The 12,552-nt window shown below is 39.5% G+C and overlaps 1 protein-coding gene across 2 annotated transcripts in view; it reads left to right on the forward strand.

The window, feature by feature from the left end:
• Window positions 1-2,422: 2,422 nt before the first annotated feature.
• The window catches only part of LOC114664075 (interferon-induced very large GTPase 1-like), a 421,773-nt gene continuing 411,643 nt past the window's right edge, over window positions 2,423-12,552 (forward strand). For both annotated transcript variants that reach the window (XM_051928927.1, XM_051928921.1), the window contains exon 1: window positions 2,423-2,698. The gene's annotated coding sequence lies outside the window, so the exon portion shown is untranslated. The remainder of the gene's footprint in view (window positions 2,699-12,552) is intronic.

Genomic DNA, 12,552 nt, shown 5'->3' on the forward strand with positions numbered 1-12,552 from the left:
ACGTGATTTGCACAGAGGAGTGAGATGTTATGATACTGTGCTTAACCTCTGGAGGGAATGAGGGCACTTTCAGTGAAATGTGTTTAAGCAATTGGGAAAAACTGTAATAAGGCGCCTACCCACCTCGATGTCCTATAGCTCACAAGAGTACAGAACAAACATTTATTTTCTCTAGTTAGTTTTACAAACATCATTTTGTAGTAAATGTGTTTGTATCACTTAAGTCCTGCTTGAAAACAACACTGTTGAGAATGAGCTATACTTTTAACTTTTGTTGTGCTTTTATTCAATGACAAGACAGTCGTCACCGGTCCTGAAGACCATTACTTTCAACTCTAACATCATTAAGAAATTTAATAATAATGCACTGATATGATACGATAATTAATGTATGATATTCTATTATGTAAAATCGTTATTTTCTGTGTTGTGAACTCGCTATTAGAAACGTTCGTGCGCTTGTGTTTTAGAAACTTTCACGGGCTCAGAATTATTTTCTAGACCAGTTTGAGCTGGACCATGTACTCTGTTTTTGTTAGGTGGATGGGGCGCTTCATTTCGCTTGCTTTACCCTTTTAAAGCGAGTTCCTATAAACTGCATGGGGACTTCTCAGTAGAAGGTGGGCGGGTGAATTCTGGTGAGCTGATCATTTGCGTTTTGCTTCTGATAAAAAACGCCTGTGTAAAAAATCCAGTACAGTAATCTACACCGACAGCTGCATTGATGTTCCTTAAATCCATTTACGTCAATTGAATATAATTTATAAAACAGGACTCATGATACTCCCTTGTTCAATACAAAATGCAGTCGTTTGAGTAGCTTAATACTCTGTTTTTACAAAATAACCTGCGGTTAGGTCAGGAAGAGCATCCGGCGTAAAATTTTGCCAAATCAATATGCGGACAACAATTTTGGATGATCTGCTGTGGCAACATCTAATGGGAGCAGCCAAAAGAACAACAACAACAACAACATTTATTTATATAGCACATTTTCATACAAAAAGTAGCTCAAAGTGCTTTACATAATGAAGAAAAGAAAAATAAAAGACAAAATACAAAATTAAAATAAGACAACATTAGTTAACATAGAAAGGAGTAAGGTCCGATGGCCAGGGTGGACAGAAAAAACAAAAAAAAACTCCAGACGGCTGGAGAAAAAAATAAAATCTGCAGGGGTTCCAGGCCACGAGACCGCCCAGTCCCCTCTGGGCATTCTAACTAACATAAATGAAATAGTCCTCTTTGTAGTTAGGGTTCTCACGGAGTCACTTGATGGTGAATGGTCATACAGACTTCTGGATTTTAATCCATCCATCATTTTTGGAACATCATGGTGCTTTGGGTAGATGGTGGTGGCGCAAGCAAGAAGAAGTTCTTATATCATTCAGAGCTTTCTCTGATGATAACATATCTCTCCTTATTTTGAATCCCCTGTCAAACAATACAGAAAAAACAAAATAACAAGAACACGTATTCAGCGTCTACACGTACCCGGTTTTATTTTTTAAAACGGGGGTTTTCCTCGTTCGTTAAAAAACGTCCCGTCCGCACGCTGTTTTTTTTAAAATCTCAATCCACATGAAAACGCAAACTTCCGCTGTCAAGAACACGAAACATGTATAGATAACAAAGGGAATGTTATTTAGATTAATGTCCATCGTCCTTTTTTCAAATGTGCGAAAATACGGGCGTCATGAACACTACATGATCACTTCACTACAACGTCAATAAATGAACACTTGTAACCACAGGTGGCTTGTATGTTATGAGAACCCCCGAACAAACCACCCCACTCCCCTCTTCCTTTCTGTGGAGATCATCCATGGAATTTATGGTTGGCCGCTTTAATGCCCGGTGCAACCCTGCTACAAGTTCCTCAAGTTTGGACTCGGTGACCGTGAGTCCCAAGTGTCTATACACAGGGCCCAAGTGGACTGTAATTGTTTCACACACTTGCCTTAAACATTTTAGAAAGCACCTGTCTTGACAACCCAAAGGAGCTTGCCGTCTTGCGTAATCTCCCCTCCTCTGCTAAATGGTAGTGTGTGCGGACAACTTTTTTGACACCACTGACAGGCGATCTCATTACAGTTGTCTTTCCTTCGATGTGCGGGCGAAGCGGACAAAGACAACAGCGATGTACTTCACAAACGAAAATTCTCTTCAGCAATAACCACTTCGTTCACAAAACTCACACCAACTAAAGGTCTGTGTCGTCGAAGTGCTCAATGTAGCAATGACCACCGTAGCGCATTCTGACGCCTCTGTTGTTCAATGTAGTGATCAAGTAATCGCACATGTAATCACGTAACAAGTCCCGTTAACACCGGCACTACTTGGCGCACACACTGACGTCGATCAAAGAAGATAACGGCGCACACTCTGACGTTACAATATAAAAGCTCCAGTTTTGACGGAGTTTCAAAACATCTTTCCCTTGGGAGGAGTTTTCCAAAAGCTCCGTTTTCAGGGATCTAAAATGCAGTTTGCGTGTGGACGAAAGGCCAAAACGTATACGTTTTAAAAAAATACCCGGGTATGTGTGGACATGGTTATCTGTTTCTGTTTTCCATTCTGTGCATTATTTCCGGGAAAAGGGGAAAGTGAAACTTAACTGTAAAAGAAGCATCTGCTCCAGGCATCTCACATTAATTTCGAGAAAGAAGAAAGGATTCATCTCCATTAGCTAATGCAGGTAAGACTTGGAAAAAATAACTTAAGCTTGTTTTGTAATATATATGATCAATATTTTATACATTTTTTAAAGCATGTTTGTGATTAGAATTGCTTTACATACTCTATACATATCTTAGGAAAAGGTCACTGTACATTGGGGTACTTGGTGAAATTATAAGATGATTCTGATTAAAAGAGGGTGGACTAACAGTTAACAGTTAATATGAAGCTTCTAGTACAACATTAAGGAATTAAGTAACCTTTTGATTCATTATTGAAAATAATAATAGACCAGGTTCTACTGTCTCCTTATTTTCCTTAAACATAAACATCTCTTTCAACAACATTAAAAAAAGAAATGTATTCTGTCCTGCCACATTTTGCATCAAATGTGTTGGGTGGGTGTGCTGGGGTAGAATTATATACAGTATTTTCCCATTTGCTTAATAAACCTAAAATCTAATACAGTAATTCTTAAATTCTTCTTAGTCTGAAATTTTTCTCTTTCTATTTGTAGTAAAGATAATGGAGACTAACCAGTTGAACAGTGATCAGCTGACCTGCCCAGTTTGTCTGGAGTTCCTGCAGGATCCAGCATCTCTTCCGTGTGGACACAATTATTGCATGAAATGCATACAGGAGTACTGGCACCAGACAGAAGCCTTTAATTGTCCACAGTGCCGGCAAACATTCCCATCAATGCCTGGTTTGGCTAAAAACATTCTCCTAGCTTATTTGGTTGAGAGTATGAAGCAGACTGGACTTTCTGGTTCTCCTCCTGATGAGTATGCATATGCTGTAACTGTAAGTATGACATTGAGAAAGTCCACTACACAGGTGATACATTCTATTTAAGTTTTAATGCTAAGTTGAATAAGTGACCATGATTAGCAAGTTGAGAATGGCCCACAGACAGGTATGGTCGAGGAACAGTGAAATAACTGGGAATTAAAGTACTTTATTTAAGTTCATATACTATACAATGAAATTGTAACTTTCGTGTCTACCACAGGGCGGCACGGTGGCACAGTGGGTAGCGCTGCTGCCTCGCACTTGGGACACCTGGGGACCTGGGTTCAATTCCCGGGTCCTCCCTGCGTGGAGTTTGCATGTTCTCCCCGTGTCTGCGTGGGTTTCCTCCGGGCGCTCCGGTTTCCTCCCACAGTCCAAAGACATGCAGGTTAGGTGGATTGGCGATTCTAAATTGGCCCTAGTGTGTGCTTGGTGTGTGGGTGTGTGTCCTGCGGTGGGCTGGCACCCTGCTCGGGATTGGTTCCTGCCTTGTGCCCTGTGTTGGCTGGGATTGGCTCCAGCAGACCCCCGTGACCCTGTATTCGGATTCAGCGGGTTGGAAAATGGATGGATGGATGGGTGGGTGTCTACCACAGACTAGCGAGAATAGTGCAATACTAACACAAGTTAAGGAATATGCAATAGAGACAAATATATTTAATAGAACATCAGCTTATAAACAATAAATGAATATTATGAATATGATCAATAATGAACTGGAGGAGAAGTTGGCTGGCCTGCATTATAGTAGAGAATTGGCGGACCTGACACAGGTGTCCTTTAGAGAGATGGTGTGCACCCCTAAGGTGGCGTGGGAGGAGATTCCAGACCAAACAGGTAGAGATAGGGGGGTCATGGTCACAAGGTGTAAGGTAAAAAGTACACACTGGTCGGGGTCATCAACCCCAGAATTGGAATTGTCAAATCATTTTCAGGTCTTTGCGTAGCTGGATGGTGTCTCTGACGATTCTGAAGTGGTAGACAGTGATAAGGAGCCCCAATGGACCACCTCATAACCAGTTTCCAGAAAGGCTAATCATAGTTGGGGACTCAATCATTAGGGGAATTGAAGCGCAGGTTTGCTCCAGAGACAGAGAGTCTCACACGGTGTGTTGCATTCTGGGTGTACAGGTGGGTTACCTTCCTGGAAGGGTGGATAGGTTCTTTGGCAGAGCGGGGATGTACCCAGTTGCATTTGCAAAAGTAGCAGTTGTGAGTAAAGAAAATTCAAACAGAGAAAGTACAGAAACTATAGAAGTTACCAGATAAGGTAAAAATCTTAAATCATAATCATATGTGTGAGAAGTTGGATTATGTGAAGCATTACAAAACCTTTCCACTTAAAAAGTTTTTACTTGTCTCCACTTTACTGAGTAGGACCTCCACTTCGCATTTGCGGAAGGTTTTTTTTTTTTCCCCACCGTGCTTTTGCCTTCGTCTTTTCACAAAACATTGAATGTAAGGTGATATATAAATAAATAATATTGATTGATTTGCATATACAAAGGGACATAATTCTGAGTCAGGGTGGGGCAGCAGACGCTTTCATATGCGTTACATTTCACGCTGACTGGTATTTATGGAGTGGAAGTTGGCTTTGTGCATCTGAAAATTTTTTCTACATATGCACATTTCCACTTTTGTCCATATACCAAACCACGTTTTAGTATGAATTCTGCGCACAGCATTATACATGAGGCCCTAGGTCTTCATGAATGAGAAAAGCAGGAAATGCATAGCATTCAAAACACCATTGGCACTTTATGAATGGATTCAGATTCCATTTGGCCTCACTAAGGCACTGGAATCTTTCCAGTGATACAGAGAGACCTGCTTAGGTGTTCTCAGGGATGAAGTATGTGTATCCTAACTTGATGAAATTTTGTTTACAGTAAAAGTTTGGAAGAGCACATTGAAAATATTTGTAAAGTGTTACAGAAACGGAAACAATATGGAATTGACTTTAGATGCCGGAAATATGGCTTTTTTTAAACAAAAGGATTGGAGCTGGCTGAGGATTGGAGTGTTGCTTTGTATATATATTTTTTATATATACAATATATACATATATAATATATATATAACCGGGGTATATTATTATTATTTTTTTATTTACTGTTCTTCATTATGTAAAGCACTTTGAGCTACTTTTTTGTATGAAAATGTGCTATACAAATATTATTATTATTATTATTAAGATTGGAGCTCTGTATTACTGACGTACAGAGCGTGTGCTGCATACTGACATTTTCCGTTCTTGTAGATTGTTGTATGGTGCTGCATTTCATCTGTGTATGAAACTTGATTTAAAAAACAGGATTTGCTCCTAAAATTTCATTTTTGGTCTCCACAGAGGGGTTGGGTATTCTTTTTCCAGCTCTTTTCCCTTTAGATCGATTTGTGCTGTTCTTTCAATTACCAGTAGCTAAGGCAAGTGTAGTGTGTTTGTCTGTGCAATAAACAGAAACCTGGCTAAATAATAGAGACGAGCAGGAGTATAACAGAGGCATTTTTTCATTATTTGGGAAAGACAAGCAAAACTGAAAAGACAGGGAGTCACCATTTATGTAAAACAGAATTTAAACTCTAGGATTGGCTCCAGCAGAACCCCGTGACCCTGTAGTTAGGATATAGCGGGTTGGATAATGGATGGATGTGGTAAAGAGTAGGGCTTCAGGAACTTTCAAATCTTAACTAGATGTTATTTTGGACAATCTAGGAAGTAGGGTGAACAAGTTAATTGTGCTGAATGGCCTGTTCTCGTCACTTTTTTCTATATTTCTAATGTATATATGTACATTTATTGTTGCTGGCATCATACAAAAATGGTTGCAGAAATGTTTTGAATATTGGAGGATAGCTAAGTTATTGGTAAGTGCACTTACTTTAAATACAATCATTGTGGGTTCAATCCTTGCCTTACATAATTACCTTTTCCTTTATTCAAAGATTTACCATCAGAATTTTGTAATGACCCCAAAACCATTGGTTTTTTAAATTTTTTTTTTTTGCAGTTTGGGGCTACATCAGCATCAGTCCTCCTGGTGCTTAACTTTAATTAGTACTCCAGTAACCCCTTACAATAGTTGTAGGTTTGGGAACTACATATCAAACCTTTTTAATTTGAATTTTTAACATTATGCAAAAGCAACTATGACAATATTCAGTACTTAATTATTTGATTTCCCATAATATCTACTGAATGTAAAATGAGTCTCTGCTTTCTAACCAAAACTACATCCACTTCACCCATGTTGCCTGGTGGTGGTGGTGGTAGCGGTGGTGGTAGTAGTGATAGTCTGAATTAAACTGAACTCAAAAGCTTTTAAACCCACCATGACATGCATTTTTCCATATCACATGCCTTGAAAAAGGCATATTACCTGCACATGCACATGTCTATTCATGTGCAATCATCTGAGCCACCAGTCATTGCAGGCAAATACCTCACATCCACCCGCAACTATCTAACCTGCTTCTCACTGGTTACAGGACTGAAGGGCCTACATGAAGCTGATGACTGTTATGAATCCACTACTATTTCCAATTTATTCTGAAGAGAATGGCTATGTTTTTTTATTATTAGGAATATTTTAATCAAGATTATTTTCATAATTCAAAGTCTATTACTATTAAAATTTATTACGTTTTGAGTATATCCAACCCCGATTTTGTGTATAGGTAGCTATGCAGTTGCTATGGACTCACCATCTGGAGGTCGCACTTTATTGTGTCATTTATGCAACCGTTTATATAGCTTCCGGTTAGGATATTGCAATGTCCAACTTTTGGATATCTTTAGAATCTTGAATTTTCTTTTTTAGATTTTGACAGTGTGGTAAATAATCAAGCCTTGATACACAAAGAGGTTTGGGTCAGCCTCCTGTGTACTTGTGAATTGGCTGCAAAATGCTAAGGGTTGAGGAAAAATGGTCTTTACTGACGAGTCCAAAACAGAACTGAACAGGTTAGGAAACATGGCATGCACAGTGCATCCGGAAAGTATTCACAGCGCATCACTTTTTCCACATTTTGTTATGTTACAGCCTTATTCCAAAATGGATTAAATTCATTTTTTTCCTCAGAATTCTACACACAACACCCCATAATGACAACGTGATAAAAGTTTACTTGAGGTTTTTGCAAATTTATTAAAAATAAAAAAAATTTGAGAAAGCACATGTACATAAGTACATAAGTCCTAGAGCTGGCCGTCCATGTACATAAGTCCTAGAGCTGGCCGGCCATCTAAACTGAGCGATCGGGGGAGAAGGGCCTTAGTCAGGGAGGTGACCAAGAACCCGATGGTCACTCTGTCAGAGCTCCAGAGGTCCTCTGTGGAGAGAGGAGAACCTTCCAGATGGACAACCATCTCTGCAGCAATCCACCAATCAGGCCTGTATGGTAGAGTGGCCAGACGGAAGCCACTTCTTAGCAAAAGGCACATGGCAGCCTGCCTGGAGTTTGCCAAAAGGCACCTGAAGGACTCTCAGACCATGAGAAAGAAAATTCTCTGGTCTGATGAGACAAAGATTGAACTCTTTGGTGTGAATGCCAGGCGTCACGTTTGGAGAAAACCTGGCACCATCTCTACAGTGAAGCATGGTGGTGGCAGCATCATGCTGTAGGGATGTTTTTCAGCGGCAGGAACTGGGAGACTAGTCAGGATAAAGGGAAAGATGACTGCAGCAGTGTACAGAGACATCCTGGATGAAAACCTGCTCCAGAGCGCTCTTGACCTCAGACTGGGGCGACGGTTCATATTTCAGCAGGACAACGACCCTAAGCACACAGCCAAGATATCAAAGGAGTGGCTTCAGGACAACTCTGTGAATGTCCTTGAGTGGCCCAGCCAGAGCCCAGACTTGAATCTGATTGAACATCTCTGGAGAGATCTTAAAATGGCTGTGCACCGACGCTTCCCATCCAACCTGATGGAGCTTGAAAGATGCTGCAAAAGAGGAATGGGCGAAACTGACCAAGGAGAGGTGTGCCAAGCTTGTGGCATCATATTCAAAAAGACTTGAGGCTGTAATTGCTGCCAAAGGTGCATCAACAAAGTATTGAGCAAAGGCTGTGAATACTTATGTACATGTGATTTCTCAGTTTTTTTTATTTTTAATAAATTTGCAAAAACCTCAAGTAAAGTTTTTTCATGTTGTGATTATGGGGTGTTGTGTGCAGAATTCTGAGGAAAAAAATGAATTTAATCCATTTTGGAATAAGGCTGTAACATAACAAAATGTGGAAAAAGTGATGCGCTGTGAATACTTTCTGGATGCACGGTATATAGTTGACAAGAAGGAAGAGGAGGGATCTTGGGACCGGAACTGGAAATGAGGTCATCAGACTGTGACTTCTTGGGATGTGGAAATTATGTCATTAGGAAGTGACGTCATGGGAGCCAGGCGGATTTTCCTGCATTTCATCTGCGAGGAGATAAGAGAGAGGATTTGTGCACTCTGCACCCCCTGGTCTGACCAGGAATTACCTTCTCTTGAGTCCTTTAGCTCCCTCCCATGTGCATGTGTGTGACAACTGATTTTGAATAACATTTTCAGTCCCTATACAATGTGTCTGCCTCCTTTTGTTAAATTCATCCCTTTGTCCGTTTTCCAATTTAGTCATAGCCAGAACATCAGCTCTCAGGCCAATGCACAGGCAAAAGAAAATACTACAAACAGCACCAAAGATTTAATAAAAAAAGTCTTTCCTGAGCCCAAGATCCATGATTCTAAATAACAAAACCAAATTGCATAATGTGGATATTTCATATTTTTTGCTGTATGTTTTAACAATTTTTTTTTTTATTCTCAATGAATGAAGTCTATAGCTACAGAGTTACAGATTATCTTTTCGTAAATAAAACTTAAATATACTGAAAATAGCTTATCAAGAAAACAGAATACTATACCTGTAGACTACAGTATATATCTTAACATGTCTCTTTATTCAAACAATGGAGCACGGCAACAGTAATCAACCACAGCCTAAATAAATAATAGGTTCACAAAAATCGTCGAGTTGCAAAATGTTTCTTCCATGTTGTTTAATTCAGTAAATTCATTGTTGACCTTTCTACCTGTCCTTATGCAACTACTATAAACTGTCCAAACTTTTGCATAGTGCTCCTTTCATTTTTACTTTCTCTTATATGAAGTATAGAGAAAGTATAGTAATCATGGAAAAAAATTTGACCTCGAGGTTTTGGTGAATCTTTGCGTTTCAGACCTCCCGGAGTCCGAAAATAGTGTTTTTTTGGAATTGCGTCTGTGTGTGTGTATGTGTATGTAAACACAATAACTCAAATGCAATGAGATACATCCATCCATTTTCCAACCCGCTGAATCCGAACACAGGGTCACGGGGGTCTGCTGGAGCCAATCCCAGCCAACACAGGGCACAAGGCAGGGAACCAATCCCGGGCAGGGTGCCAAGAGTTAGGTCCATAAATATTTGGACAGAGACAACTTTTTTCTATTTTTGGTTCTGTACATTACCACAATGAATTTTAAATGAAACAACTCAGATGCAGTTGAATTGCAGACTATCAGCTTTAATTCAGTGGGGTGAACAAAACGATTGCATAAAAATGTAAGGCAACTAAAGCATTTTTTTAACACAATCCCTTCATTTCAGGGGCTCAAAAGTAATTGGACAAATTAAATAACTGTAAATAAAATGTTCATTTCTAATACTTGGTTGAAAACCCTTTGCTGGCAATGACAGCCTGAAGTCTTGAACTCATGGACATCACCAGATGCTGGGTTTCCTCCTTTTTAATGCTCTGCCAGGCCTTTACTGCAGCGTCTTTCAGTTGCTGTTTGTTTGTGGCCTTTCTGTCTGAAGTTTAGTCTTCAACAAGTGAAATGCATGCTCAATTGGGTTAAGATCAGGTGACTGACTTGGAAATTCAAGAATTTTTCACTTCTTTGCTTTAATAAACTCCTGGGTTGCATTGGCTGTATGTTTTGGGTCATTGTCAATCTGTATCATGAAATGCCGCCCAATCAATTTGACTGCATTTAGCTGGATTTGAGCAGACAGTATGTCTCTGAACACCTCAGAATTCATTCGGCTGCTTCTGTCCTGTGTCACATCATCAATAAACACTAGTGTCCCAGTGCCACTGGCAGCCATGCATGCCCAAGCCATCACACTGCCTCCACCGTGTTTTACAGATGATGTGGTATGCTTTAGATAATGAGCTGTTCCACGCCTTCTCCATACTTTTTTCTTGCCATCATTCTGGTAGAGGTTGATCTTGGTTTCATCTGTCCAAAGAATGTTTTTCCAGAACTGTGCTGGCTTTTTTAGATGTTCTTTTGCAAAGTCCAATCTAGCCTTTCTATTCTTGAGTCTTATGAGTGGCTTGCACCTTGCAGTGCACCCTCTGTATTTACTTTCATGCAGTCTTCTCTTTCTGGTAGACTTGGATATCGATATGCCTACCCCCTGGAGAGTGTGTTGTTCACTTGGTTGGCTGTTGTGAAGGGGTTTCTCTTCACCAAGGAAATGATTCTGCAATCATCCACCACTGTTGTCTTCCATGGACGTCCAGGTCTTTTTGCGTTGCCGAGTTCACCAGTGCTTGCTTTCTTTCTCAGGATGTACCAGACTGTAGATTTTGCCACTCGTAATATTGTAGCAATTTCTCAGATGGGTTTTTTCTGTTTTCGCAGCTTAAGGATGGCTTCTTTCACCTGCATGGAGAGCTCCTTTGACCGCATGTTGTCTGTTCACAGCAAAATCTTCCACAGCACACCTCAAATCAACTCCAGGCCTTTTATCTGCTTAATTGATAATGACATAATGACGGACTTGCCCACACCTGCCCATGAAATAGCCTTTGAGTCAATTGTCCAATTACTTTTGAGCCCCTGAAATGAAGGGATTGTGTTAAAAAAAATGCTTTAGTTGCCTCACATGTTTATGCAATCGTTTTGTTCACCCCACTGAATTACAGCTGCACTTCAACTGCATCTGAGTTGTTTCATTTAAAATTCATTGTGGTAATGTACAGAACCAAAATTACAAAAAAGTTGTCTCTGTCCAAATATTTATGGACCTACTGTATATTGGTGATAATTTGCATTTATTGGGGTGCAAAGCAAGGAATATAAAGAGGAACTGCAGGATTCTATTTCTATTGCAGACCAAGCCTGCATATGTTCATCTATTTGTGTTAATGTCTAGGTTTTAATATGTTGTATGTTTGCTGCCCAGTAGTAAAATTGAAAGTTAGGTAGAGCCATGCCACCTTCTACCTTTTGGGCTTTGTAGGGTCGCTCTTTGGATAAGTGGATGTTTTGAATTCCAAATAAATGTGGTTATGGTTGAAACTAATTTCTTAAAGAACGGTTTATTTAGTTTCAATATATTGGAATATTTTGAAATAAAAAGAGAAGCTTAGGGAGGATATTCATCTTAACAATGTTATTTTTTCCAGCTAAAGTGAGATGACGGGTTGACCATCTATGCAAGTCTTGCTTGAGTTTTTTTTCCATACAGACAGCAAAATTTTGTTGATAAAGAGCTTTGTTTACTTGTGATGTTTACCCCTAGATATTTGAATTGATCAGCGATGATAAAAGGGAAGGTGTCCAATCTAATATTTTTGCTTGAGAATTCAATGGAAAGAGCACACTTTTAGTCAAATTAATTCTGAGACCAGAAATCTTTTGAAATTCTGTTAGTGCTGTTAGGACTGTAGGCACAGTATTTTGTGGGTACGATGTATACAGTACTATATCATCTGCATATAGAGAAATTTTCTGTTCAAGTCCTGCAATGGTGATTACAAAAAGTAGTGGTGACAAGGGGCATCCTTGTCTGGTACCATGTTCTAGTTTAAAGTGGTCTGAATTAATGTTGTTAAAACAAACTGAAGCTTCTGGATTGGTATACAGTAGTTTGATCCATGCACAAATGTTCGAGCCAAACCCAAATTTCTCCAGTGTAGTGAAAAGGTAGTTCCATTCAATCATATCAAATACTTTTTCTGCATCCAAGGATAATAAAATCTCTGGGATGTTTGACTTTGCGGGTGAGTATATTACATTAAACAGGCTTTGAAGATTG

This window comes from Erpetoichthys calabaricus, chromosome 1, assembly GCF_900747795.2.
Source record: "Erpetoichthys calabaricus chromosome 1, fErpCal1.3, whole genome shotgun sequence".
NCBI lineage: Eukaryota > Metazoa > Chordata > Cladistia > Polypteriformes > Polypteridae > Erpetoichthys > Erpetoichthys calabaricus.